Below are 13244 nucleotides of genomic sequence, written 5' to 3'. Positions count from 1 at the left end.
AGAGAGAGAGAGAGAGAGAGAGAGAGGACGGAAATAAGGCCAGAGTGATAGCACAGAGGGTAGGCATTTCCTGACCCAGATTCAATCTCCGGCCTCCCATATTTCCCCTAAGTCATCCAGAAGTGATTTTGAGTGCAAAGCCAGGAGTAACCCGTGAGTGCCACCACCGGGGTGTGGCCCAAAAACAAAAACAGAAAGATAGAAACAAGACCAAACAAGAATGAAATAGCTCTGGAGAGAGGCAACTGGTAGGTAAGTAGCTAATACCTAGAATCTCAATCTCTTTCTGCAGAGGAGAGCTGGTGTTTTGCATTTCAACTTTGATTTTTGCCTTGCATCCTCAAAAAAAAAAATCCATGAGATGGAGGTCAATGTGCTCCAGCCTTAAAAGAACAACTACACAGCCAGAACACAACCAAGGCAGAAGAGCAGGTATGTGAAGTGGCAGGGCTTCAGTCAGCCTGAAGGAGTCTTGGTTTCTTCATGGTCTATCAGATGATTAAGGGATTGGGGCCATATTATTGATGTAATACCATCTTTACTTCATTCTTCGCCACTTTTAAAATATTAGGAGATAGAAAATATAAATCTAAATGAAAAGAACAAAGGGTCATTTAATCTAGAATGAATATTAAGCTCCATGGGGACAGGGATCTTGTCTGGTTTTATTACCCTACTAGGAAATAAATATTATCTCACCCAACCCCATTCATCTGTTAAAATCCTAAAACCCAAAGTGGTGATACCAGGTGGGGGAGAATTGGGAGATGTTTAGATTATGGGGACAGAGCCTTCTTGAGAAATATTATAGTTATTATACAAAGAGCTACCTTATCCTGTCTACTCAATAAAATTATAGCAAAATCAGCAATCTATAAAATAAAAGTCATCAAATTTCACCAGATGTCAAATCAGCTAGCACTTTTATTTTGCATTTACCAACTTCCAACTATGAAAAATAAATGTATTTAAGTTTGTTTTATTTTATTTATTTATTTTTATTTATTTTTTTTGTTTTGGTTTTTGGTTTTTGGGCCACACCCGGTGGTGCTCAGGGGTTACTCCTGGCTGTCTGCTTAGCAGGCAGCAGTAGGGATTGAATTTAGAACCTCTAAAGTAAGGCAGTTACTTTTGTCACTGAATCATTCCGAGGCACCTATTTCGTTTGTTTGCTTGCTTGTTTTTTTGGGCCCACACCCAATGGTGCTCAGGGGTTACACCTGGCTCTGCTCTCAAGGAACACTCCTGGTAAGACTTGGGGGAATATATGGGATGCTGGGGATTAAACCTGGGCCAGCTGCGTACAAGGAAAAATGTTCTACAAATTGTACTGTCGCTTTGGGCCCCACCTTTTTTATGGTGTTTTTGATCAGTAGCCCAACAGATTAAGATAATCCCTAGTACATAAATGCTCTAGAATATTAATTGTTCAGGAATGGCCAACCAACTAGACAAGAGCAAAAGCTAATTTTACTCAAAGGCATAATAAAAAGCATATAGACTTCAATCCTTGTATCATAGATCAAGGATCATGGCTTTGCTCTTCGTTTTACATTTTCCATTTGTTTTATGGCAGGGGACCAAGTGTGTCATTCATCCATTTGTCTGGGTTTCATGAGTTGTATTGATCCTATTATTTATCAATGTCTGGCTTTATCAGTATCTATAGGCTTGTGTTTATTGGCATTTTTTTCCTTTGCCTTTGCTTCAAAAGCTATGCAAAATCAAAGATGAGTAGCATTAAATCCTGGGGAGACAGTGGTGAGATGGGTGAGATAGTTATGGTGTTATAGGGAGAATCTCAACCATCACATAGCCCAAAATCTACAAAATTATTCTATCAGATTTTCTGGTAGGTGTTCATCTAAAGTCTAGCTTCTTTTTTTTTTTTTTTTTTTTTTTTTTTTTTGGTTTTTGGGCCACACCCGGCGGTGCTCAGGGGTTACTCCTGGCTGTCTGCTCAGAAATAGCTCCTGGCAGGCACGGGGGACCATATGGGACACTGGGATTCAAACCAACCACCTTAGGTCCTGGATCGGCTGCTTGCAAGGCAAACACCGCTGTGCTATCTCTCCGGGCCCTAAAGTCTAGCTTCTAAATGAAATCACAATGCCATAGGAGTGATGTAACTGGAGGCTGCTTCCCTTGAAAGCATTTGACCCAGGTTCGAACTCTGGCATCCCAGTACTACTGGCAGTAATTCTCAAATGCAGAGCACTTCCAGATGTGTTCCCTTGCTTCCCCCCCCCAAAAAAAAACTTGCATGACTAAACAAAAACATCTACTTGTACTACTAGCAGTAATTCTTAAATGCAGAACACTTCCAGATGTGTTCCCTTGCTTCCCCCCCCCAAAAAAAAAACTTGCATGACTAAACGAAAAAATCTTAAAGTTTGTTTTAAAATAAAGTTATGATTTATTATCAGTAAATACTTGTTTTGCATACTTGTGTATATGCCTATATACATGGGGTCAATAAAAGTGTCTTAGGCAGAAAGGGATCATAAATAGAAAAGATTTCAGAAGTTCTATCTTGGGCACTATACACAGTCTCACGACATAGTTAATGCAAATATATGTGTAACTCATCAAAATGCAAGTCAGAATGTCATATCAAATTCTGAGGGATGGGAAACCAGTTCAGACACAGTCCTAAATTTATAAACAATATTGTCTATTGGGGCTAGATAGCTAAATGTATCTATTGCTAATCCCTTACAAAAACAGGTGAGGAAGGAATCATTTATAAAAATTGATTATGAATTGTTATGAATTCCTTCAATACCTCTTATCTCCTCTGCCCCTAACATCATAATGTTTTCCTAAACATCCATCTTTGAGGCTTTTTTCCCTCACCTGGTGAACTAAGAAATGAATGACATGATCAGAGATTGTTTTGGGTATCATCAAAAGGAATCAAAAATTTTAAGTAAAAAATAAAGTGACACTTGCATACAATAGAGTATGTCCTCTTCCTCTGCCTGCAAGGATGCAGAATGGCAAAAAGAAGAATAAATTTGTGTTCCCTCCCTAATGAGTAGCCAGTAAGATTTTATTTTAAATTTTATTTTCAAAAATCTTTTAGGTCTGTATTTCAAAATCATTCAAATATATTCAAATATTCACTATTCAAAAATATTTAAAACTAAGTAAAATGCTTTACATGAAATTATTATCTAGTGTAATCATTTTTTAATAATTTTTATTTTGACCAAAGTGGATTACAAATCTTTCACAGTAATATTTTAGGTACACAGTGACATTGAATCAGGAGCATTCCCACCACCAATGTTGTCCTCCTTCCACCCCTGTTCCCAGCATGCATCATATATTCTCCTCCTTTGCCCCCCCCCACCCGGGCTGCTAGTATAAGTGGTTCCCTCTGTGTCTACTTGTAGATTGGGTATCGATTCTGTTGTTGTTGGCTTTGGATTTGGTGTTTAAGTCTCATCATTTTTTATTTCTACTCGATGTTCATACAACTGTTTGGTCTTGATACCCTCCATTATTTCTCCCTCAATTTGTGAGGCAGAACAAGAGGTTCAAGTTATGTGGTTCTGTTAGAAGGAAAGAAAAAAGGGGGGACAAAAATCAAACAAGCAAAAAAACCCAGGAGGAGTCCTTCTAGAGGCTATAAATATCAATTTAAGAGAAGAAAGGGAAAAAGGAAGAAAAACATCACAAGAATACAAAAAAAATCAAATGAAAAGAAAAACCGAAAAACACCACAGCAATAAGCAACCCAGCAATAAAGACAACAACCAAGCAATAACCACAGTCCCAAGGGGTAAAAAAAAAAAAAAAAGGCACACACACACACACACACACACACACACAAAATAAAAGCAACAACAAGAATAACAAAAAATTATTTGTGCTTTTTTTTTTTTTTTTTTTTTTTTTTGCATAGGCACAGTAAATATTGGGGACATTAGAACAGGAATTTCCTTGGCCTAAGAGATCCAGGGTTTCGGGCCCGGAGAGATAGTACAGTGGTGTTTGCCTTGCAAGCAGCCGATCCAGGACCAAAGGTGGTTGGTTCGAATCCCGGTGTCCCATATGGTCCCCCGTGCCTGCCAGGAGCTATTTCTGAGCAGAGAGCCAGGAGTAACCTCTGAGCACCGCCGGGTGTGGCCCAAAAACCAAAAAAAAAAAAAAAAAAAAAAGAGATCCAGGGTTTCTACGTTCTTGAAGTATACTGTCATTGGAATAGCTACAGGCTTCGTACATGCTCTTATTCTCTCCCCTAGGGTTTTTTTTTGTTTTGTTTTGTTTTGTTTTGTTTTGTTTTTTGTGATGTCTGGAAACTTTCCACTCAGTCGTGGATGATAAAATCAGGCCTCTGTAACTAGAGATCTTGATATTTGCACAGGTCATAGGATGGAATTTTTTGTATGCTTATCATTATGAATGTTCACCATTATGAGTTCTGATTGCTGATACTATACAATGCTAGATTATAAATACAAGTCTTTACTGGTAGGTGGCTCATCAATAGTCTGGAAACACGGACATTTTATTGGCATATTCCCATTAAGTATCAAATCACTATTAATTCTTCCAAAAATCTTTTGCTATGTTGCCTGTCAGTGCATTAAGTGGAGCCCTGGTGTTCTCCTGACTTGCAGAGTTGAATCCTTGTACACAGTAGAGATGAAATGAAGATATTCACAAGTTCTTTGTGAGGGGTTAAAAGAGTTATGAAAAGTAGTAACAGATTACTAGATTGCTTCAAGCACAACACGTAAGCCACATAACCAAAATCATAATAATATAAAAAATAAATATGCTACACTGAGCAAAACATATCCAGAATATGACACATCATGGAGCACCTGAAAAAAAATCCCATTAGCCTATATTATATGATTCATATTGTGTAACATGCTCAATTTCCTTTACTATCCAAACCCATTCATTCAGAGTCTATTACTTCCAATCTTCCCTGATGGCAAAAGAAATAGACAAGTTCCTGTTCTCCAAATCTTACATCCTAGTGGATACCTACCAATTCATCTTTCTCAAACTTTAATGTGCATATGAATCATCTACTGTGGTATATGAGATAGCAGCTCATCTGAGAATTTGAGTTAAATGAAGATTAATTAATGAAGTCTAGGTTTGAGCTGGGGAGACTGCAGATTTAGAATTCCACTTGGAGTAAGACTAGGTAAGCAGCATGCTAATCTTCCAAACAATGTGCTATTTTAGCTAAATTAAACCCCTATTGAAAAGAAAAACCTTGGGAGACTGGTCATTAGGAATTAGGCAATTGGTAGTAGTAGAAAAAGTTCTATATAAACCAACTGACTTTTTTTGTAACTTTGAAATTAAAAAGCTGTTTCAAAACCTGGAGAGACCAGTCAATGTATACAGGAGGTTTAGGATCAGTCCCAGAACCACATGGTCTGAGTCCCAAACTGGGAGTAGCACTTACACACTGCTGGGTGTGGCCCCAAATCAAACATAATGAGAAGACTAGTTCAAAAGAAAACGGACAGAGAGGCCCATGTTCAAGGACCTGTGAAAATCTTTGAGAGGAAACAACTCACAGAAAACCTACTTTGATTAGCAGGCTTGTTTATGTGATGCTCACATAATAGTGACATGCTAGTCTACCAAAGCCTCAAGACTTTGCTGTTAGAAGCTCTTATTCTTTATTTCTATTTCTTATTCTCTATTTCTTAAGCCTCTTTAATCAACCTACATTGTTTATGCTAATTAAAAAGGTTTTTTTTGGTGTTTTGTTTTGTTTTGTTTTTGAGTCACATCTGGTGACTCTCAGGGGTTATTCCTGGCTATGTGCTCAAAAATTGCTCCTGGCTTGGGGACCATATGGAACGCCGGGGATTGAACCCAGGTCCATCCTGTGTCAGTCACATGCAAAGTAAACACCCTACTGCTGCACTATCACTCCGGCTCCATAATTTAAAAAGGTTTTAATTAGGTTTTAGTCTTGCACAAGTGCAGGACTATTTTCCTCAATCAATTTAGTTGAAAACTCTGAAAAACCACTTGAATTTTGAGATTAAACCACACACAGTACTTCTGGTTACAGAGTAAAGGCAAGCCTCCACAGCACCATTGAAAGTTCTTTCTTTCCTAATCCTTGCCAGAAGTCACTAATTTGTTTTGTTTGCAAAGCATTTGTTTGTTTTGGGGGGGTGCTAAAACCAAGCTGTGCTCAGGACTTGCCACTGGCTCATGGCTTGCTCTAGGGATCACTCCTGGCAGGTCTTCGGAGACTAATATGGGGTGTCAGGGATCAAACACAAATAGACACATGCAAAGCAAATACTATCTCTCCAGTCCTGGACGTTACTAATTTTTCAAAAGCAAGAAATCCTAAAGTATCAGCATTCTTAAGAGTTCAGTGAACACCAAAGTCTTTATCTTTTATGAAGTTTGTGCCACTCAAAACTCAGTCCCTCTTTCCTTTCTGTTACTATAGGTCACTCCAGGCAGTAGAGTTGATCTTCTCTGGAGTGACGACTATCTTTTCTCTCTTGCTTTATGAGCAACCAAAATTTTTGCTGCCTTCATTCTTTTTGCCAGAATATGCTGTCTCTTCTTTTTAACTGTAAAAATAAAATTAGAATGTCATAGTATTAAGAGACAAATAATTGCTGCAACAAGATTTTCTGAAAACAATCATTTTCCTTTTGTTACAGAGAGGTGAGGAGGGACTAGCTAGTAAATTGGAATTATGTGTTGATGATTGTGCTTTACTATTGGCTGAAGAGCATCCAGGTCACCATCCGTGGAAGTGGGGGGGGGGGTCTTCTAGGTTTTACTTTCCTCTTGGACTTTTCTAGGCTCTTCTCTTTCTGGATCTTTGAGGCTTGGATTTCTTTCTGATGGGTTTTCTTGCTTTGGTTTTCCTGATGGAGCAGAGGAAAGGAACCACCCATATTTCTGCTGCTGCTACTGCCTTAAACTACTAAGCAGCCTCTGCAGTTCTATGTAGTGTTTTAAGGTAAGTTTGTTTTTAATCCTCATCTTGGGCCACTTTGGATTCTTGCTCAGCAACTGTTGCCACTACTTTTTCTTTCTTAATTTCTTTTTTTTTAAATGATTTTTATTTTGACCAAAGTGGATTACAAATCTTTCACAGTAATATATTTCTTTATTTTTAATATAAATCTTTATTTAAGCACATGATTACAAGCATGCTTGTAGTTGGGTTTCAGTTATAAACAAAATAACCCCCTTCACCAGTGCAACATTCCCACCACCAATGCCCCCTCCCCTTCCCCTGCCTGTATTCGCACAAGCATTCTACTTCTCTCATTATTTAACATCGTCATGTTAGTTGTTAGTGTACTTATTTCCCTAAAAGAGTTCACCACTCTGTGGTGAGCTTCAAATTGTGAGCTGGTCCTTCCAGCCCTCTCAGTCCTTAACTCTATTGTCTCTGGGCCTTATAACAGTAATGTCTTTAATTTTTCTTTTTTTTTTTTTTTTTTTTTTTTTTTTTTTTTTGTGGTTTTTGGGCCACACCCGGCAGTGCTCAGGGGTTCCTCCTGGCTCCATGCTCAGAAATTGCTCCTGGCAGGCACGGGGGACCATATGGGACGCTGGGATTCGAACCGATGACCTCTTGCATGAAAGGCAAACGCCTTACCTCCATGCTATCTCTCCAGCCCCTAATTTTTCTTAAAACCTATAGATGAGTGAAACTATTCTGTGTCTATCTTTCTCCCTCTGACTTATTTCACTTAACATAATAGATTCCATGTACATCCATGTATAGAAAAATTTCATGACTTCATCTCTCTTGACAGCTGCATAATATTCCATTGTGTATATGTACCACAGTTTCTTTAGCCATTCATCTGTTGAAGGGCATCTTGGTTGTTTCCAGAGTCAGGCTATTATAAATAGCACTGCAATGAACATAGGTGTGAGAAAGGGATTTTTGAATTGTATTTTGTATTCCTAGGGTATATTCCTAGGAGCGTAATAGCTGTATCATATGGGAGCTCAATTTCCAGTTTTTTGAGGAATTTCCATATTGACTTCCATAAAGGCTGGACTAGACAGCATTCCCACCAGCAGTGAATAAGAGTTTCTTTCTCTCCACATCTCTGCCAGCTCTGATTGTTCTTGTTCTTTGTGATGTGTGCCAGTCTCTGTGGTGTGAGATGGTACCTCATTGTATTTATTTGCATCTTCCTGATGATTAGTGATATGGAGCATTTTTTTCATGTGTCTTTTGGCCATTGTACTTCTTCTTTTAGGAAGTGTCTGTTCATTTCTTCTCCCCATTTTTTAATGGGGTTATATGTTTATTTCTTATTAAGTTCTGTCAGTACCTTGTATATTTTGGAGATTAACCCCTCTTTCTTAATTTCTTCTTCTTTTACTTCTGCAGCTTCTACTGTTGAAGGGGGAATGAGGGATTTTTCCAGGCGGTGTGAGGGAGTTGCTGTAGAAGAAAGAGTGAGACATTGAAGACCTCTCATGCCCAGGGTACTATGCTTACCTGCCACTCACAAAGCCAGTTGGATCATTTATGCCATCATGTATTTGTCATCCCAGACCAGGAACTTCTTTGAGCTCAGCAGAAATTCACTGTAATGTGGTGTCTCTGAATAGGTGCCTAATAGTGCTCCTATTATGATCCACTCTGTTATACAATGATCAACTGCTTGGCTCCAATTATGCTGCACTATAACAGTTTTGCAACATCACCTGCTCCTTGTGAATAGGTGAACTGATTCGCTAGGACCTTCTCTATCTTCCAACCTGCAGCCTTGTAGCTAATAAGCTCTTTCCCTACCCATCACCTTATTTCTCAAGTTGATATTTCTGTTGCAGTGTAACTGGACCTTAGCAGTGACAAGCTCAGCCATAATATAACGCAAGAAGGGAATTTGTGTGCTCTTCTTTCTTCATCTACTAGAGTCAAGAGTCACTGAAGGGAGATAACAAAGAACTTTCAACTAACCATAGCTAACTGTAGCCCTGTTGTGAGTGGTGTGAGAGAGAGTAGAGAAAGCTGAGAAGATTTTTTTTTCTTTCTCAAGAAAGACTATTAGGTGTGGGTTGGAAGAAATCATACCTAGGGGGCCAGAGCGATAGCACAGCAGTAGGGCGATTGCCTTGCACACGGATGACTTAAGATGGACATAGATGGCACAGGGCGTAAAGCATCTGCCTAGGACAGACCACGGTTCGATCCCCCGGTGTCCCATATGGTCCCCCAAGCCAGGAGCAATTTCTGAGCACATAGCCAGGAGTAACCCCTGAGCGTCACCGGGTGTAGCTAAAAAAAAACAACAACAAAGAAATCATACTTAGCGTGACATCATTGTTGATCAGGAAATAATTGTCTGCTGGAAACTGGGCAGTCTTTTCCATGTGTAATTAAGATGGTGTCACTTGATACCTTCTCCAGGGAAATTCTCTTTTCCTGTGCAGCGTTATCAGCCAGGCACCATGGCAACAGGATGGGCTTGGACTCTCCCTGTGGAACTTTTTCTTTTACTAATGTGTCTGCTGTTCACAAGTTACAGCTTGCTCCTTGTGTTCTATAAACTCAAGTGACAAGACAGAAAGTCACTGAGGTCAATTTTTATTACTTAGCAAAAACCTTCCAAAAACAAAGTAAAAACAAATAAGCCGATCATTGATTAGCAGCAGGGAAGAAAATCTTTCTCCATCAAGCTGTCTATCGTTCTGTAATTCATGAACTAGTAGAATGGAATTCTTCATCCAGCACCATGAGGAGTGATTAGAAATGAAGAAGCTCAGATCTTTCAGACTATGACCTTTGATTTAAAAAAAAAGCCTCAGGAGATTCTTAGTCACATTTCAATGTAGGAAGTAATGCCAAATACAGAATTTCCTTTGAATTTTTCATTTATTTATTTATTTTTGGTTTTTGGGCCACACCCAGCGGCACTCATTCTGCTCAGAAATCACTCCTGGCAGGTATGGGGGACCATATGGGATGCTGGGGTTCGAACCACCATTGGTACTGGGTCGGCTGCTTGCAAGGCAAATGCCCTACTGCTGTGCTATCTCTCCGGCCCCTATAATTCCTTTTAATAATACCACCAGCAGCAGCAGCTTCCAACAGGGGCCTCTCTTCTAAGACATTTATTGCCCCCATTCGACTGGGCAGGCTGAGATTTTTCTTAAAGTATGAAATGGTCGTTTCTTTCTGCAGAATGATAAAGGTGCAGTGATTCTGGAAAACTTTAGTGTTTTCAGGCTGTTCCAGATAATCAGCCCACTAACTTTTTGTTTTTGTTTTTGTTTTTGGGTCACACTTGGCAGCGCTCAGGGGTTACTCCTGGCTCTATGCTCAGAAATCGCTCCTGGCAGGCTCGAGGGAACATATAGAATGCTGGGAATCGAACCTAGGTCTGTCCTGGATCAGCCATGTGCAAGTAAACACTCTACCACAGTGCTATCATTCTGGCCCAAGAAAAAAAAATCTTTTTAATTACTTAGATATTTTCCTAGATTTTGATTTATTTTGTTTGTTGTTGTTTTTTAATAGGGTGAGAGAATGACACAGGATATAGTGAAAGAGAAGAGAAATCAGGGCCAAAGTAACAGTACAGAGGTTATGGCATTTACCTTGCACACAGCAGACCCAGATTCTATCCCCAGCGTCCCATATTGTGCCTGAACACCAACAGCAGTGAACACTGAGTGCAGAGTGCAGAATCAGGAGTAATCCCTGAGCACTATGGGTGTGGCCCCAAAATAAAGCTAAGGAAGAAGTGGTGGAACTATAAAATAGTACAAGGGAATGGCTGATAACTTGGAATGAGCTGACTTATTATTGCCATTAATTAGTCTTTACAAAGGACTGTGAATTATTTTTCCATATGGCTGAACCAATAAATGGCCTCAGTTAAGTTTCTTTACCTCTTTCCCAGTTCATCTGCAAAATAGGATAATAATAATAATACCTACCTCTTTGGATTAATCTTGATAAAATTAAATGAGGTAAAATATGTAAGCCATTTTACCATACTTAAAAGATATTAAGCACAGAATAGTTGAATATTATTATTATTGTTGTTATTTAGAGGTGTTATTTGTTCAGGGACTAAGGTTCTTGGTGTAAATCTATAATGAAATGGAAATCTACAAACATAAATAAGTGAAATGATACACTGAGGTAGTTTACAAAACTATTTAAGAATCAAAAGCAGGGGCCCGGGGAGATAGCACAGCGGTGTTTGCCTTGCAAGCAGCCGATCCAGGACCAAAGGTGGTTGGTTCGAATTCCGGTGTCCCATATGGCCCCCCGTGCCTGCCAGGAGCTATTTCTGAGCAGACAGCCAGGAGAAACCCCTGAGCACCGCCGGGTGTGGCCCAAAAACCAAAAAAAAAAAAAAAAAAAAAGGAATCAAAAGCAAACCAAAGTTAACTGCACAGAACATTAACAGAGGGGACAGGACTTAGTCCTTTGGGGTTGCTATAACAACGTTGTCATCAGCTGAGTGGTTTGTAACAACAAAACTTTATGTCTCACAGTCTGGTAAACTGGTAAACTAAAAGTCTAAGATCCAGTGCTGGCAATGCCTGTCAAGGGCTGGTGAAGATCCTCTTTCTAGATGGCATCTTCTCACCAAATCCTTGAAAAAATCATTTGTAAGAGAATATTTTTTTTTAATTGCAAAGTACCTGAGAATATTCATCCTTTAAAGTGAAAAGAAACAAAAGCCTTCTTCTGGCAAGGCAGCCCTCAGAAGTGGATCACAACCTCTCCTGCTCTCCAACTGCTTTCCTGAATTCTTTCAGAACTGACTTTCTCAGCTTGTCTAATCTACTGTCAAACCTATCTATCGAGCTTTTTAAGTACTCTTCATAAGCTTATTATATTTGTAAATGAATCTGTGAGCTTCTAACACCCCAATGCTGGTTATTTAGGGACATTTCAGATATTTCTGTAACCCAGCATAGAACACATTTTATCAGTGACCAGAATGAACAATGTTCATTCACATAAGGGGATACTTTCTATTAAAAACTTGGCTTTGAAAGATTCTTTCAAATTGGTTTCATTGAGAAGAAATGACGAGAGCAAAAAGCTTTTCACTTGAGATTTGGACAATAGACAGAAAACCTTTGTTAATCATGAATGTTAAGTGATAACATTTAATTAGGAGTATTATAAATAGAATATGGCTTGGAATTGATGTAGGCACCATCTTAAATTTCTGCCTGGCAATTATTGGCTGCTTTTTCTACAGTTCCTCCTAAAATGGGAGTCTTACTACCATGTTTATTTTAAACTTTCTTTTCAGAAATATTCAATTTGAGTGAGAACCAGGTTTTATTCTGGTCCTTTTTATTATCAATATCTAGTTCTCAGACATGTGAAGTTAGGCAAGATGGAAAAAGTTCCGAGGAATCTGTTGGTTCCCACTTCTTTTCCTTTCACTCATGTATGAGATAGTTGACTGTGATCAGTTGTTGGGACTGTACAAAGAAAACAAGGTTATAATCCCTTTTATTCTTCATCAGTAAGCAGAGATTTAGCAAAAGTTCTGTTTCTAGCTTATTATGGATTAATATGAAGAAAAGAGTTGAGGTAGGGGATGTCAGTTTTTTAGAAAAAAAAAAAAGGACCAATCAGATGTTCCCTCTTCCTCAAGAGATCTCTTTCTTGCTTCTGCTTCAGACTGATTGGATCAGCCACTCCCTATATTGTGGAAAGTAATCTACTTTAGATAAAGTTTACGAATTAATAATAAACCTCATCTTTAAAATACATTCACAGAACCTGATGAAATATCTGGGCACCATGGAGCTGGAGCGGTGGCGCAACAGTAAGGCATTTGCCTTGCACATGGCTAACCTAGGAAGGACCGTGGTTTGATCCCCCGGTGTCCCATATGTTTCCCCAAGCCAGGAGCAATTTCTGAGCACATGGCCAGGAGTAACACCTGAGTGTCACCTTATATGGTCCCAAAACAAACAAACAAACAAACAAACATCTGGGCACCATCGACCAGCCAAGTTAACACAAAAAATTAGCCCTGGCTTTGACTGTTCTGAAAGTTGGATTTAAGACAGGTTTGTTAAAATGTCCTCAAGTGCCCCCCAAAATCACTATAAATGGAAGTGTTTTGTTATTGTTTTTGTTGTTGGTGGTGGTAGTGGTGTGTGTGGTTTTAAGTTCAGGAGCTACTTGAGACTCTGTGCTCAGGTAGTGCTGGGGAAACCATAATATGGTGCTAGGTTACATATTGAGGTTACCTATATGCAAGGCAAGC

The sequence above is a fragment of the Suncus etruscus genome, chromosome 2 (assembly GCF_024139225.1).
Source record: "Suncus etruscus isolate mSunEtr1 chromosome 2, mSunEtr1.pri.cur, whole genome shotgun sequence".
NCBI classification, from domain to species: Eukaryota; Metazoa; Chordata; class Mammalia; order Eulipotyphla; family Soricidae; genus Suncus; species Suncus etruscus.
The sequence above is the reverse complement of the archived record's forward strand: the minus strand, read 5'-3'. Positions refer to the sequence as shown.